General features: G+C 35.8%; 1 long non-coding RNA gene across 1 annotated transcript in view; it reads right to left on the bottom strand.

Moving 5' to 3' along the window:
- The window catches only part of LOC145293365 (uncharacterized), a 22,658-nt gene that overhangs the window by 6,858 nt on the left and 800 nt on the right, over positions 1-15,000 (bottom strand). The window contains exon 2 of the long non-coding RNA XR_013869724.1: positions 1,773-1,846. This is a non-coding gene — a long non-coding RNA (uncharacterized LOC145293365). The remainder of the gene's footprint in view (positions 1-1,772; positions 1,847-15,000) is intronic.

Below are 15,000 nucleotides of genomic sequence, written 5' to 3'. Positions count from 1 at the left end.
ATTTAATATACGAAAGTATAGATTTATGCGTAAACTTTAAGTATTTACTTCAAAAGTGCTCAATACGTAGGTAGAGCTAGTTAGTAATTTATAAAATATATATGGCGATTAAACTACACTGAATATTCTGCGTTTCATCCAACTATAGGATTCGTCAGGCTTATGCGCGAATTCTGTGGTTGCTTCTTGTTTTTATATATGTTGAGGATTTCTAGTTAGCCAATCAGCTTTCTAGTATCCACCGCGCCCCTTCCTATCAGCCAATGGGCATGCATTTTATCAAACAAAGGATCTGTTTTAGAACTAGGTTAGTGGTTTTAGGTAGACGCTCTCCTTTTTCTTTTTTTTTGTATATATACATATACCTATGTGTAAACACATACATGCACATATATATACATATATATATATATACATATATGTGTGTGATCGTTTATGTATATTCATGTTTATTTAATTTATTTATTTGTTTGTTTTCTATTGTTATCGTTAGTTTTAAAGCTATTTTGTATCGCTATCCTAGAGTAAGTTTTATTTTGTGAACACAGTTGTTTGCTATTTCTCGCCTACAGTTTAATAGATTTTGAGGTTCTTTAAAGTACAGGATAGAAAATTTTTCATGGAGGCATAATTTACGTGGGTCGTCTAAATGTCTGCATGTGGTAGCTTGTCTCATTATTTTCCATTCGACTACCGGCGAATGTCCGCTTTCTTTGAGTTCCCAGTATTTATTCGCTAGTGTTGTTTTTATACGTATAAAAACAACACTAGCTATATATATATATATATATATATATATATATATATATATATATATATATATATATATATATATATATATATATCAGTGGATAATTATATTTTAAAAACAATACATATGCTCCCCCACCCATTTGGAGGTACCAAATTGGTCAAAGGGAAAATTGTTAACAACTTGTATTAAGGTAAAAATGCACTTTCGTATAAATAATTTAATTCATTAAAAAAAACTATCGCTAATATATATATATATATATATATATATATATATATATATATATATATATATGAGCGTTGGAAAATTTAAGGAAAGGACGTTTGGGTGGCGTCAATGAAATGGAACTTTCCCAGGTTTCACAGAGAACCTTCTTAATAATAGATCAGACTGTTAAAAAAAAAAAAAAAAAAAAAAAAAAAAAGAAAATTAAATGTGAAGATCACTTTTCAATTGGATAAAAGCAACAAAAAAATAAAAAAATAAAATAAAAATAACAAAAAAAATGTCACCATCGTTGGATGTAAGTAGCGATTAATTCTTGGTCTTCTCAGTCGTATTAAAGGCCACTCGAATTACTTGACAAGATTAAACGGTTAAAATAACCGTCGAGAAGCTATTTGACTGGATTAAGTGACCAATCCGATTCAATAATCCGACGGTCAGACAACTTGGTTGGACGTAATGCCATTTCATCTCTTTAATCTGCCAGTAAAGTCATACGTCCGATTAATTTGTTGGAACGATATATCTCTCACGCTCCAGCAATAAACTAGCAAAATATATACACTCTCCAAAGGAATCTTTTTTTTTAGATTAACACCCCAAATAAATGATATTTTACTTTTTTAGGCGATTACGTCGTTCGTTCGTATGAATCAGATGATTCTATTGTTGGCATTGGTTTTCCCCGATATCTTTCTAGAAAGACATCAGGTACTTACAGGAGGGACCACGTGAAGGTTGCCAACATCGTAAGTGAAAGTGTATCTGTGGAATGAACTGGATTCGAACTTACCACGCACAGGTTTTTAGTCCGTGTTGTTAACCACTTAGCCACTGTCACTACCCAAGCAATTACGGGTGAAAACACTGAAAAAAAAAAAAAATAAATTAAATAAAAAATAAATAAAATAAAAATAATAACAACTAAATTTCGAGTTGCAAGGTTGTGAATCCCCACATAACTAATCGAAAAGACGAGCTAGTCATACACAACAAACTCAACAAATATATTTTACATCGCAAAGATTAAAAAAAAAAAAAAAAAAAAAAACATTGCTAATTTGACTTAAAACACTACAATCGCTTGAAATCGAGAATCATTTTCCGTTAAATTGATTGCTCACTCTAAATGCTAAAATATTTTTGTTTTTGTTTCCATTTTTCTTTTTCGGCTTTAATAATGCTATAAAACCTTTTTTCATGGTTTTCACACGTAATCGCCTAAAAAAGAGAATCTTTATAATGGGGGCATAAGGGTGATTTAGCTGAGTGTGCTAATCCACAATAATATTGTGGGTGACAAATGTTTGAGTTCCTTAATAATCCCTCGTCGCCAATGTTGTGAACCGGTAATGGTACGAAAAGACAAGATGCGGTATTTAATGGACACAAAAAATATTAAACAGAAAAGTAAATACGACTAACAAGGTGAGTGTCAGAGTTGAATGTTAACAATTTCAATTATATTAAATCCGTAATAAAGTGGAAAATGAATAACTCTGTCAATTTTAAGTCTACAGACTCGAAACTTGATATTCAGGGTACTGAGATTTGGTAAAATCGATGTGATCGGTTTTCGGCCAGAAATTTGGCGATTAAGGGGTCAAACATGGTTAAAAAAAAAAAAAAAAAAGCGTCCCTACCTAACAGATTCCGCATTATCAGGCAAACTGCAACCCTGTCTCGTCGCCGAAATGTTACAAGTATTTTAACGGAATGTGCTCTAACGAACTCGAAGCACTTGTTCTTCATCGACGTAAATACCACAGGATAACCCGACAAGCAGCATAATCCCACTCCTACACTATAAAGATCCCTAGATGCCGAAAACCCTTTTACGATAATAGTTTCTTCCCTCGAATTGTTAGACTTTCGAATTCCATGCTGGTTCCATAGTTCTTTGCTTCCCTGGCTATACTGACATGCAGAAGTTCAAGTGTTCAAGTGCTCAATTCCCTACATCGTGTCGCTGTATAATTAGTCCCCAATAGTAGCTTCCTACGCCCTTGTTTGGGTTGAATGACAGTAAAAAATGTTCTCATCCAGATATTTCTAAATAAAATGTTTTGTTTAATAAAAATTAAAATTCCTTTGCGATTTCATTCTATTATGCAATACTAGCGGGGTTTCGGGAGTCTGGCGTGTCCCGGTCGTAAAATACGCTTAAATATGTTATTTTAATTTATCCAGATTTCGTATATACTAGCAGGCCGCCCGGCATTGCCCGGTCATAAAATACGCTTAAATATGATATTTTGATTAATGCAGATTTCGTATTTATTATTATACCACCGAGAATCGAAACCAAACCGTTTACTGACGATTTACCTTTTCCTTTGACGTGTATGTCTGACCTATGAAGACATGTTTGCTGCAAGGCTAAAAAGTAAAACCCATAGCTATTACGTTACGCATGCATATTCGTAATGCCGTCGTTCGACCTTCACCTGGCAAATTCCATTTCTTTAATTTTCACACTTTTGCACCGATTTTCTCCGGCTAAAACCCAAATATAAAGTTTTGCATGGGTTCGAATACCCTATTTATTAAGTTGCATGTCTGTAGTTTATTAAGTTTCATTTCTGGCCGAGGATTTGGTTGGTTGGTTGTTTTTGTTTTACGGCATATCAACCCTTTCCGGGTTATTTAATGCCGAATCCAAAGATTTTGAAGAAAATTTTTTTTAATAGAATATATTTGTTGTTTTCACGTTGGTTCCTATTTAACCCATAGTTGGGACTCTAACAGGTACTACCACTCCGGGTCAGAGTGGACCTGGGAGCAATGGTAATTAAAAGGTGACTCCACACTCCCCAAAGCCCACAAGCTGGGGCCTCACCACTGGATATAGTTTAAGGTCATATCCAGGACCCCCATTGAGGGACTTTTACCCTCTGCAGGGGGGCAGTCGGCGTATTCTAATGCCCCACCGACCGAGCTGTCTGACCGAGGAGTTTGGTAGGCAACATTTTTAAAACAAATATATATATACGCATGCATTCTATCTATATTTTATCCTAATCTTTTAGTTGTTGTTTCAAGACGTTTCTGTAACCACCTGATGAAGGCCAGAGGAATAATTGGCCGTAAACAACAACTAAAAGATGAGGACAATAGTCCACAATAAATGAATCATTTTTTTAAACTTTCGAAATCAGCCCTTTATATATTAGGTACAATATAATATTCAATAGAGAATTGGCTCTGTAATAATGAATATAAAATCTGCATGAATTAAAATTTATTGGACGATCCCCGTTAGTACGTCATAAAATATTGAATAGTTCGGTGGTAACGTCAATAGTATCATGTGACAACGTGTACATTACTAGTCTATTATTACACTCTTCTCTTTCCTTGTGTGACGTAGGAACATGAAATGCCTTAGCGTATTATCATATAGATAGTGAGTTCGATCCTCGCTTGGCAAAACTTTGTATCAAACCGAATTTTACTAGAATTTATGGCAGTGAATCTTTTATAGTTAAGCATGGCAAAAATAACCTGCACGTTTCTCTATACTTTCTGAACACACGCCTCAGTTAATCATACTAAATCAACAGTGACAATGATTTAATGATTTAGAAGAGTCCGTGGCCTTAACTACTGAGTTACCGTCTAGTGTTGCGACAATTAATCGGAATCTATGAATCGAAGAAAAATCAGACATTTGGGGTGTATCGGAATCGGAAAAATGTTTGCTTCTTTTCTAATACCCAAAACGATTCTTTTTATTGCTTTTATTTCATCGTTTTTTTTTTGTTTGTTTGTTTGTTTAAAACTTAATTTTTTTACGGCTCGTAATAATGATGAAATTTGTTGATTTTTAAACTATCAGTAAAACTATGATCTATCGCGTATTTTTCTTGTTTTACATTTGCAAAAATGTATGCACATATTACATGGAGTTAGCGGTAACGCCCACCTCACCCCATACACACAAAACAACTCTATATTTTAATATTTAAAAAAGAATCGGAATCGGTAATTGTATCGGAATCGAGAATTTAGAACAGAATCAGTAATTGTAATATTGGAATCGTCCCATAACTAGCACCATCATCGCCCTCCCTCCAAGTAGTTTATTAAAACGAACATTCAAAAAGGAAACGGAATATAGACTTCCTGAAAGTCAACCCGAATAAGAAAGGGTGGGTGGATAAGCCAAGGTTTTATAGCGCTATGTTTATTTACCCTATTTCAGAAATGAATGGACTATTCCATACACTATGAATAGAGTTACGACCAAATGACGTCGCAGTCATTGTGGAAGTCTGTGTCCCTTAGATTATGCAGCCAACTCAACAACTATGCGGAAAGAGGAGAAATATAATCTACTAGCAGGGAGACTCAGCGTTGCCCGGGATGGAATGATGGTCAGCGAATATTTCACACTCCTATATTGGTGAAATCGCCCGGGAGGAAGCTTCATATGCCTCCATGCTGTAACTTAGTTCAAAATATATGTAATTCTACATTGCAGTCTAGAAAATCTATTGTTTCTTTCATAAAATTATTTTATATAAACTTCTTTCAAGTCAACGAAAAAAACATTAAGAAATTTACGTGCGGGGTTTGAACCTACTGACCATGCCATGAAACATAAATTAAAAAAAAAAAAAAAACAAAAAAAAAATAAAACACACAAACAAAAAAACACGCGATCGACTTACCCACAATAGAATTTTCACGGTCCGTTGTTCTATCATTGCTGCTAAGCGTCGACATGGAAAAAATGGCTTTACTGATGATAGATAAATTAAAATAACGGTTTTTGATTATCGATTATTGGTAATTATCCGGGGTATTCTGAGACAAAACTTAACTAATATCACTTCCAGACTTATAATATTAAAGTTCTGTAAATTTTAAAGAAAATCTGTTTAGCTGTTTTGGAGTCTATAAGGAACGAACTCATACGCAGACAGACAAAATTGCATTTATATAATTGTAGAGATAGAGACATAGATTTATGGTTTTACAAGCGAACAAATAGTAAGTTGTTACAGAGTGTTCAACAAAACCATTAAAAAACCAACAGCATAGAATTAATCCATATGAAACCAGTAAAAATACATGAGAATTTATAAAGGAATCGATCCGCGAGGTGTACTCAATCATCATCATCATCATTATCGTCGTCGTCGTCGTATGAATCTAAAGATTCTATCGTTGGCATTGAGATCACTGATATTTTTCTAGCCATAATTATTTCTAGAAAGACATCAGCTACTTACGAGAGGGGTCAAAAAAAGGTTGGCAACATCCAAAGTGAGAATGATTTTGTGGAACGAATTGGATTCGAACTTGAAACACTCGGGTCGCGACATTTTTTAAAATTAAGGCTAGACAATCTAAAGGAGAGGATATCTTTAAAAAAATATCGGCTAAAAAAGTTAACCCCCCCCCCTGTAGAAAAGTGCCTAGTTGAAGGGGAAGATATTAATGTTTTTAGCCAATTTTTCGATATTTGTCGTATGAAAGGTCGAACTTTAAAACGATACTGATCTTGGCAATATCCGTCGCCTCTATTGAACGTTTAAGGCAGACATATGCAAACAGACATACATACATACATTTATATATTTGTAAATAAAAATTTTCGACCCAAACTGATGAAAAAGCTTGTCCTATCTCTGAATACCCTTTATGTAAAATTTCAAATATTTAGACCATAAATTGTCTGAGTAATTTGGAAGAGACAGCAGAGGTCATTTTTTTTATTATTTTGACCCATATTATGACCCCTTAACATTTATTGTTTTGGGCTCAAATCAAGTTATTAAGTTAGATCCATATCCAAGGAACCTATATCTAAAATTTTAAGTGCGTAGACCCAAAATTGTCGGAGGAGTTTGGTAGAGTTCTCAAAGGTCAAATCGTTGAACTTTGACCCCTTAACAGCCAAATTTCTGGCCGAAAACGGATCACATAGATTTTCCCAAATCTCAGTACCCTGAATATCAAATTTCGAGTCCGTAGACTAAAAATTGACAGAGTTATTGGGTAGGGAAATGTATACAGGCACACACAGACACACACAGACACGTTCACTTTTATAGATATATAGATAAGAAAACAAATTGTGCAATAATTGAAGAGCGGCTGTCTTGTTTGCCATTTCAAAACAATTAAGAAAAACAAAGGGATATAAATCAACCAATCCAAACTTGCAAGATGTATGTTGTAACGCCTACGAATTTCCATTAATCGCTTAAACATGATATTTTTACAAAAAAAAAAAAAACCTCATCAGATTATGTGATTTTTTGGAATATGATATTTTCGTTTTGTCACAAGTATAGAACATCGTATATATTTTTCTTTATTTTTGTTTTTTAATAGAGGGAGAATTTTGAGTTAATTTCGGCTGGCGCCGTGTGCGTTTACGCGTGTGCAAATAGTGTGTCTCTGTTGTGCTAGTGAGAGAGTGTGCATGTTTTCATTAAATGATGTATGTATGCTTCACTAGGCCACAGAATTTTATGAAAGTCTCTCATCATGTATGTGCAAGTTGTCAAGTGATTTTTGGAATACGACATATTTTTTTTTTGTTAATCTGATCATTTGATATTCAATCGATATTGTACTTTAAATACTTTGCATAATATTTTAATAACAAAACGAGATTCTTATTTTGAATTACAATTATTAATTTTGTTTATCTCTGATATAAATAAAATCAAAATAATAATCATACTTAAAATATTGATGTTTTAAAATCAATCATTTTTTCAAAATATTCCGGACACACAAAAAAAAACCCAAAACAAAAAACAAAAAACAAAACAACAACAACAATCATGCTTAAACGAAGTAATGAGAATGTTAACAATATATAAACTAACAGCGTATTCTTTTTATCCTTTAGTTCGAATTCAGTTGCCTCCCTTTTATTTATTCAACATAGCCGCTCAAAATCCTAATTCTAAACTTGATAATTGGGAATGTTTTTCCCCATATACCGTGTATTTCGGCGTATAAGACGATCCTTAAAGTAAAAAAAAAAAAAAAAAAAAAAAAAAAAATCACCTTTAAAACGAATATTTAATAAGATACCGGGTGTTGCAATCTCTAGCCTACGTTAGAAAAACACGGTTTCGTGATTTCGCAGTCGTCTTATACAACTGATATAGGATAACTTTATTAAAATTTGCTCCAATTCTGTACCTCGTCTTATCTGACGGTCGCCTTATACGCCGTCGTATACGGTACCTACTTTCTTCAGCTTTCTATTTGCATAGAGGAAAGCAATGAAAGGTACAAAATCCATCCATTATTAACAACGCAAAGAGCCCAAAAACGTTCTGGAGAAAGGACGACGCCTGTATAGAGAAATTAAATACATATGTTTGTTTCAGTTAGTGCTACCGTTTATGTGTAGTAAATGAATGTGAGTTGTATATAAGGGACGTGTGTTTATTAGTGTGGCTTTGTTAATGAGAGAATATGTGTTAATTTCGGTTGGCGCCACGTGTGTTCATGTGTGTGTGTAAATGAATAGGCACGAAGAATGTATTTGTGTGTCTTTGTTTGTAATGAAATGTATGTGTTCAGTTCGGCTGGTGCCATGCGCGTTTATGTGGGTGTGAATGAATAGGCACGAAGATGTGGATGTATTTGTGTGCCTTTATTTGTAATGGGATGTAGGTGTTCAGTTCGGCTGGTGCCATGTGCGTTTACGTGTATTCAACTTGCGTGCCTCTGTTTTGCTAGTTAGAGAGCGTGTGTACTAACTTGTGTGGGAGGATGTTTAGTTCACTGATTATAGACCATGTCGTTGTGTTTAATAGTCCATGAAAGTCTGCGATTATATGCGTACTGCTTGCCGAGGACTGAGTCGTGCGCTCCTGTGTTCTCTGTAAACGAAGTAAACGAAAAAGAAGATAGAGGATAGAGAAGGAAAACTGTTTGTTTTTGTTTATATATATATATATATATATATATATATATATATATATATATATATATATAGTACGCTCTTGTTTTCTGCGCTGAACATTTCTTTCGTTGTTATTGGTCAAAAGAAACTGCTGATGTGAGCTTTCGCCGAATCAGGAATCGAAAAAGCAATAACAACATTCTCTGTGACTTTTAACAAATAATAATAAAAACGCTGTAAATGTTTACATTTATATTATATTCTAAGATTAAATATTTCACGAAATTATCATAACATCGTGTATTTATTATATTGCTGTAACTAATACTAATGTAAATGAACAGCTTATCTACTTGCAATGACTTGAAATAAACGCCCGGTTGATTTTTTTATACGTGACATTTAAGCGCAAATAAACAAATGCTCGGCTTTAAATATTAAGCATTTACACTGTCGTTAAATCAACAACATTTTTTAGGGCGGAAGACGGCGACAAAAAAAAATAAATAAATAAATAAAAATAATAATAATAATAATAATAATAATAATAATAATAATAATAATAATAATAATAACGATGATGATGATGGATATACAAACGGATAAACCCATCCAAGCAAGAACACGACTGGATGTCATAATAGTTAACGAGAAGAAAAAGTCCTGCCAGATTGTAAATTTTGCTGTCCCAGCAGACTAGAGTATATCGTAGCCCCGACGCCGCCGCGTCGAATCTACTCAAAACAGAATAATGGCGCGCTGCCCCAACTGTAAAACCCAGTTGCGCCCGCGCGGGTGTATAAACATCGTTTCAACTGTTCATACATTTCCCTTTCTCCACCCACGCAAATTCGGTGGATTTATAAACGAAACTTCAACCCTCCACGCGGACGTCGTAAGAAGCATCTTACGCCATAAGAATGATATTCTTTTCATCCAATCGGATTACAAGGAAAACAAATTTAAAAAAAATATTTTTTTGAAGGTTTCCGTGGAGCCGGTTGGAAATGTGTAAAAAGGGCATTTTTGCGCCCAAACGAATCAGTCGACCACAAGGCAGCATCGACTCCGTCCACGTGGACGTTAAACGCGCGCACGCTCGGCAATTAATTCTTCCACATGGAGATGGACTTGTTACACTGATGGACTTTTTATTTTTACGCTTTTTCTATCTTTCCGCTAAGTAAGCGATGGACTTTTATATTGTTTAATTCTTCCTTAAAAAGGACTGTTTTGTTTTTTTTTCATTACATAACAAAAGCATTTCATTACCTCAGTCGCAGGTAAAGACTTTCAATTAAGAAGAAACTTTCTTATCTTTTCTTTTCATTCATTTACAATTTAAAAAATAAAAGAAAATATGTATTTAATTTATCCATTCGTCCCAGTTACCTTTGTTTGATTGTTCGACTCCATTTTTACACTTGATTTATCATGATCATTATTATTATTTTGAATTTACGGAACTAAAAACCGACACCCATTAGTCCCGCAACAAGTAAAGATCAAACAGACAGAGAAGCGGAACAAATACATTTACCTATCCAGTGAGCTTAAAAGAATATGAAAGATGAAAAAAGTCAGGATAACACCATTAATAGTAGGGAAAAATACCGAAAAAACTTTCAAAAGAGTATGGGAGAGATCGGAATCAAAGGGATGGCTGATAAGATACAACAGATAACAATAATAAAAACTGCAGAAAAATCCTAGAATGCCGAGACTAACACACATGAACTAAAGACACAAAAAATGGACATACAGAAACGACTACAGATGTAAAATATAAAGAAACATCACATGGAATCATGAAAACTGAAACTGTATAATTGTAAGTGAATCCCCCTTTATGCACCCCTACGTTCCGGCCACTCCTCCTTTTTATTTATTTATTTATTTATTTATTTTGTGTGTGTGTGTGTGTGTGTGTGTGTGTGTGTGTGTGTGTGTGTGTGTGTGTGTGTACCATAAACTGACACGGCACCAAATAAATGAAGAAGGTCAAGGAAAACAGAAAGACCGAGGAGAGAAAGCCCTATCCAGACCTCTGTTGGATGAGTGCAAAGAGGAATGGGACCTTGGGGAGGCTTTTTGCTATCCAAATTCCAGTGAAAACCAATGGTCTCCTCCAACGAGAAATCAATGGTTAAGCGGTTGTTACGATAACGCAAATTCTTTTGCAAAGTTTATCGAAAGAAGTGGAGAGTACTGGAAGTCTGGGGAAACTTCTTGTCACTCAGGCTCCAGAGAACACCACATGTTGTTATCATAGCGTAATCTTTGATGATGGCCTGTGTGACTACTCCTAGTGAGTAAATAATAATAATAATAATAATAATAAGTTCTCTAACCCAACCCTACCTCCACAGCCACATCACCCCCTCCCCCCCCCCCAAAAAAAAGAGCGAAACCAAATAACCAAGTAGAGTCAAGGAGGAAGGAAAGATCGATGAACTGACCAGACCTCAGCCGAATAAGTCCGAAGAGAACTTGGACCTTGGGGAGGCTTAGTGCCACTCAAATCCCAGCAAAGACCAATAGCTACTGCCGACGAGAAATCAATGGCATGCAGCTGTTGCGATAATGCAAATTTATTTGCAAATGTTATCGAAAGAGGTGGAGAGTACTGGAAACCTGGGGAGACTTGTTGTCACTCAGCTTCCAGTGAACACCACAGACTGTTTTCAGGGAAAGATTTCTGAAGACCTGTGTGAAAGCTCCTTGTGAGACAATAATAATATAGTGGTAGTAGTAGTAGTAATGATAATAAATGACAACAGCAATGACAACAATAGCAACAACGATCACGACGATCATGGTGCTGCTGCTGCTGCTTCTGCTGCTGAACGTAAAGCATAATAAGCTATCCTCCCGACGACAATAATAGTTTGCTCTTTGAAATCTGATATACCATCGTTTCTTGCACACTTCAGCCGCAAAACCTGCACTCGTCTGAGGCGTATAACGTAGTTATTTTTATGCGTCCCGTTTTAACGGGTGTCTATGTTTGACTTTTACACATGCGTGAATTTACTTGCCTCCCCACGTGGCTTGTGTCCAGCTCCCACGAAAAGGAGGAATCTTGGTGGAACCGGAATAATATCTGTATAGTTACGTCGGCAATCCTTCACGAATAAGGGCATCTCGGGGGACAGGCAACGGTGGAGGTCATGCATGGGAGTATGACCTTTGAGAGTCACCGTCTGTGTGTCCATTGTTCTTTCTTGAAGTAGTAAAACAAAAGCCCAGATAGTGGAGAAAGATAAAGAGAAAGAATTAGGGAGGGAAAGGGAAAGAAGGGAGGGGGGAAAGACTGTAATATTAGATGTCTAGTTAAGATTTGTTATTAGGTTTTACAGCAAACCAAACCTTTTTATCACCTCCCCTATTCCTCTGTCACCACCACTGCTACCATTATCCACGTCGTCGTCGTCGTCGTCGTCATTGTCGTCGTCATCATCATCATCAACATCAGTTTTCCCAGTATTTAAAAAAAACTGTAAAAGTCGCAATAAATGCCCATAGGAAATTATTCTTGTTATTAAGTTATGTCTTTCCAATAGATAAAACAACATAAAAAAACAACAACAAAACAAAAAACAAAACAAATATCATCTTGAAATTACCCTCCGCCCCACCGTCGATCACCTGTTGATATCTCCTGACCGGTCAAGCCCTTGGCAACACCCACATCCACCTGATTTATCTGAGCGAGCTTTCTGGCCTGAGATACGTCCATATCGACCGCCTAGTGATGCCTTTCTAATTTTCCCGTTCCCAGAGATATTCTCGATATCAGAAGCGACGCTCCCGACGACCAAGCCTACCAAAGCGACTTTTGACCCCTTGGATATTTTTGTACCGTACTTTTACACTTATTGGACCTAGCAACAACCCTACGAATTCAGTGGTGGTACGTTTGTTTAACTTCACCATTAACGAAAATAACAAAACTACGTGAAGGTTGCCAACATTCTAAGTGAAAGTGCTTCTGTGGAACGAACGGGATTCGAAGTTGATACGCCTAGGTTGTCAGTCTATATCGTTAACCACTTAGTTGTTGTCACCTCCGATATTTTCTCGACGCTTATCCTATTTGCAACTTAACGCAATTATGGACGCACATAAGCATCATTTTTTTTTTTTCATAATCTTTACTTGATAGTTCATTCCTGTACCCAAATTTTCACTACTATTTTACTATTATTAAATTGGCGAGATGAATAAACATTATAGATTATTTAGACCATCCATAACTATAAAAGTAGTATTAAATGCCCGTATTTATGATTATCATCATAGCATTCCACTCGACTCGATAAACGAAAACAAAAATAACCACTGCAAATAATAGTGCGTATCCAGCAGTACAAACACCGCCATCTTGCAGAGAAAGCCCATAGCTTGCAGTCTCAATATTAGTTTACTCACATTCAACCCCCCCCCCCAAACAAGGCATATCGCCACTTGGACGTAAGTGACTATTATTTGGGACTGTCGGAATTTATCTTGCTTCCAGATAAATTCGACGCTAAAGTAACTAAGCTGACAAAAAAGCATGAAACAAAAGAGGGGGGGGGGGTAAAGAATAAAATATAAATGTCTTGATTTGAAACGAAGAAACTTTATTTACAATAAGTTGCAAATTTTTCCCTTTGCGGGCATTAAACTTAAACGCCAAGGTAACACATGAAAAAAGTAACATGTAATGAAAAAATAACAACACTGCTGGTTCTTATAAAGAAGTTGTATGTATCCATTAACGAATACAACAAGAATATACAAAATAGTAGTATCTCCTAATCACACTCGCATATGAAATAATTTTAGGAGCGTACTCACAATTGAAAGCCTGTTAGGCACGTGCCTTTTTCTTTTTTTGTTTATAAAGTTCTTTTAGAATTTTCCTTGCATGAAAACCGTAGACACACATGTATTACAGGAGCAAGACCTCGTCGCTTGTCCGGATAGGAGATTCCATAATACCTTGTCACGTAAAAGGTATTTTCTTTAAATACCACTCCTTGTAAAATAAATACGTGCAAAACGTAAATAGTTTCCAGAAGTCTGTCTCGTCACAGCCGGGTATTAATTTATTGCCGGGTTTACTTCTTTGAAGGAGGGCTCGTCAAAATTCCATTTTCAGCGCCTGGCAATGAACACATTCACTCTCCATGACAGCAGAATTTCAAAAGAGACCGAAATACGCGCTGAGCTCGTGACGTCATTACAGAGCTAGCATTTCCCTTTTCTCCAATTAAAGGGAGTTTCGTACAAACCCAAAATATACGAAACTAAAAATCATAATGGATACAAAATACAAAAAATCATATATAAGAACCAGATAAAAAATAATAAACGTAAACAGGGGGGGATGCACCATTATCGGTACAAAAAAAAATTCCAACAGGACCATGCTTAGGGAAGATGAACTAGATGTCGATTTACGTTACACTTAAACTTCTGCATATCAGTACAGCCGGAGAAGCAGGTAGCAGGGAGGGAATTCCAAAGTCTAGCTGTTCGAGGGCGAAAACTATTAGAATAGGAAGCTTTCTGGCATTTAGCGACCTCAACAGTGAAGGGGTGTGATTTTGTTGCTAAGCGGGTTTGTCGGGGGTATGTACGTCGAGGAAGCACAAATGCAATGCATTCGTCAGAGCACATTCCATTAAAAAAATTGTAAAACATGCACAGGGACACAATATTGCGGCGATGGGACAGAACGTGGAGCTTAGTTGACAAAGTGGGAATTATTAGATTGGAGATTGTTCTTTGGATCCAAGGGGGAGAAACTAGCGGTAGATGCATCAGTCCAGGTGTGATAACAATACTCCATGCTTTGTAGCGGTACAGGATACTCTTAGGTGTGACTAGTCTAGCATTATAGAGGGAACCCTCCTTCGTTGCAGCAGCCTTCGCAATGTATTTGTTTCAGTTCATATTGCCGATGAATGTAAGCCGAGGTGTTTGAAGGAAGATTTCTCAGGTAGAGTGTCATTTGTCATGGATGTCGGTGACTGGAAGGTTTCTTGTAATTGTTAAACGATCAGACTCTTCCGTTGATTTACGAAATAAATAATTAAATAAATAAACAAAAAATAAATGAATGACTCCCAATCACGCATGAATATTTTTT

The sequence above is a fragment of the Euprymna scolopes genome, chromosome 14 (genome assembly GCF_053919585.1).
Source record: "Euprymna scolopes isolate OS-2025 chromosome 14, ASM5391958v1, whole genome shotgun sequence".
In the NCBI taxonomy this organism is placed as follows: Eukaryota; Metazoa; Mollusca; class Cephalopoda; order Sepiida; family Sepiolidae; genus Euprymna; species Euprymna scolopes.
The sequence above is the reverse complement of the archived record's forward strand: the minus strand, read 5'-3'. Positions and strand labels throughout refer to the sequence as shown.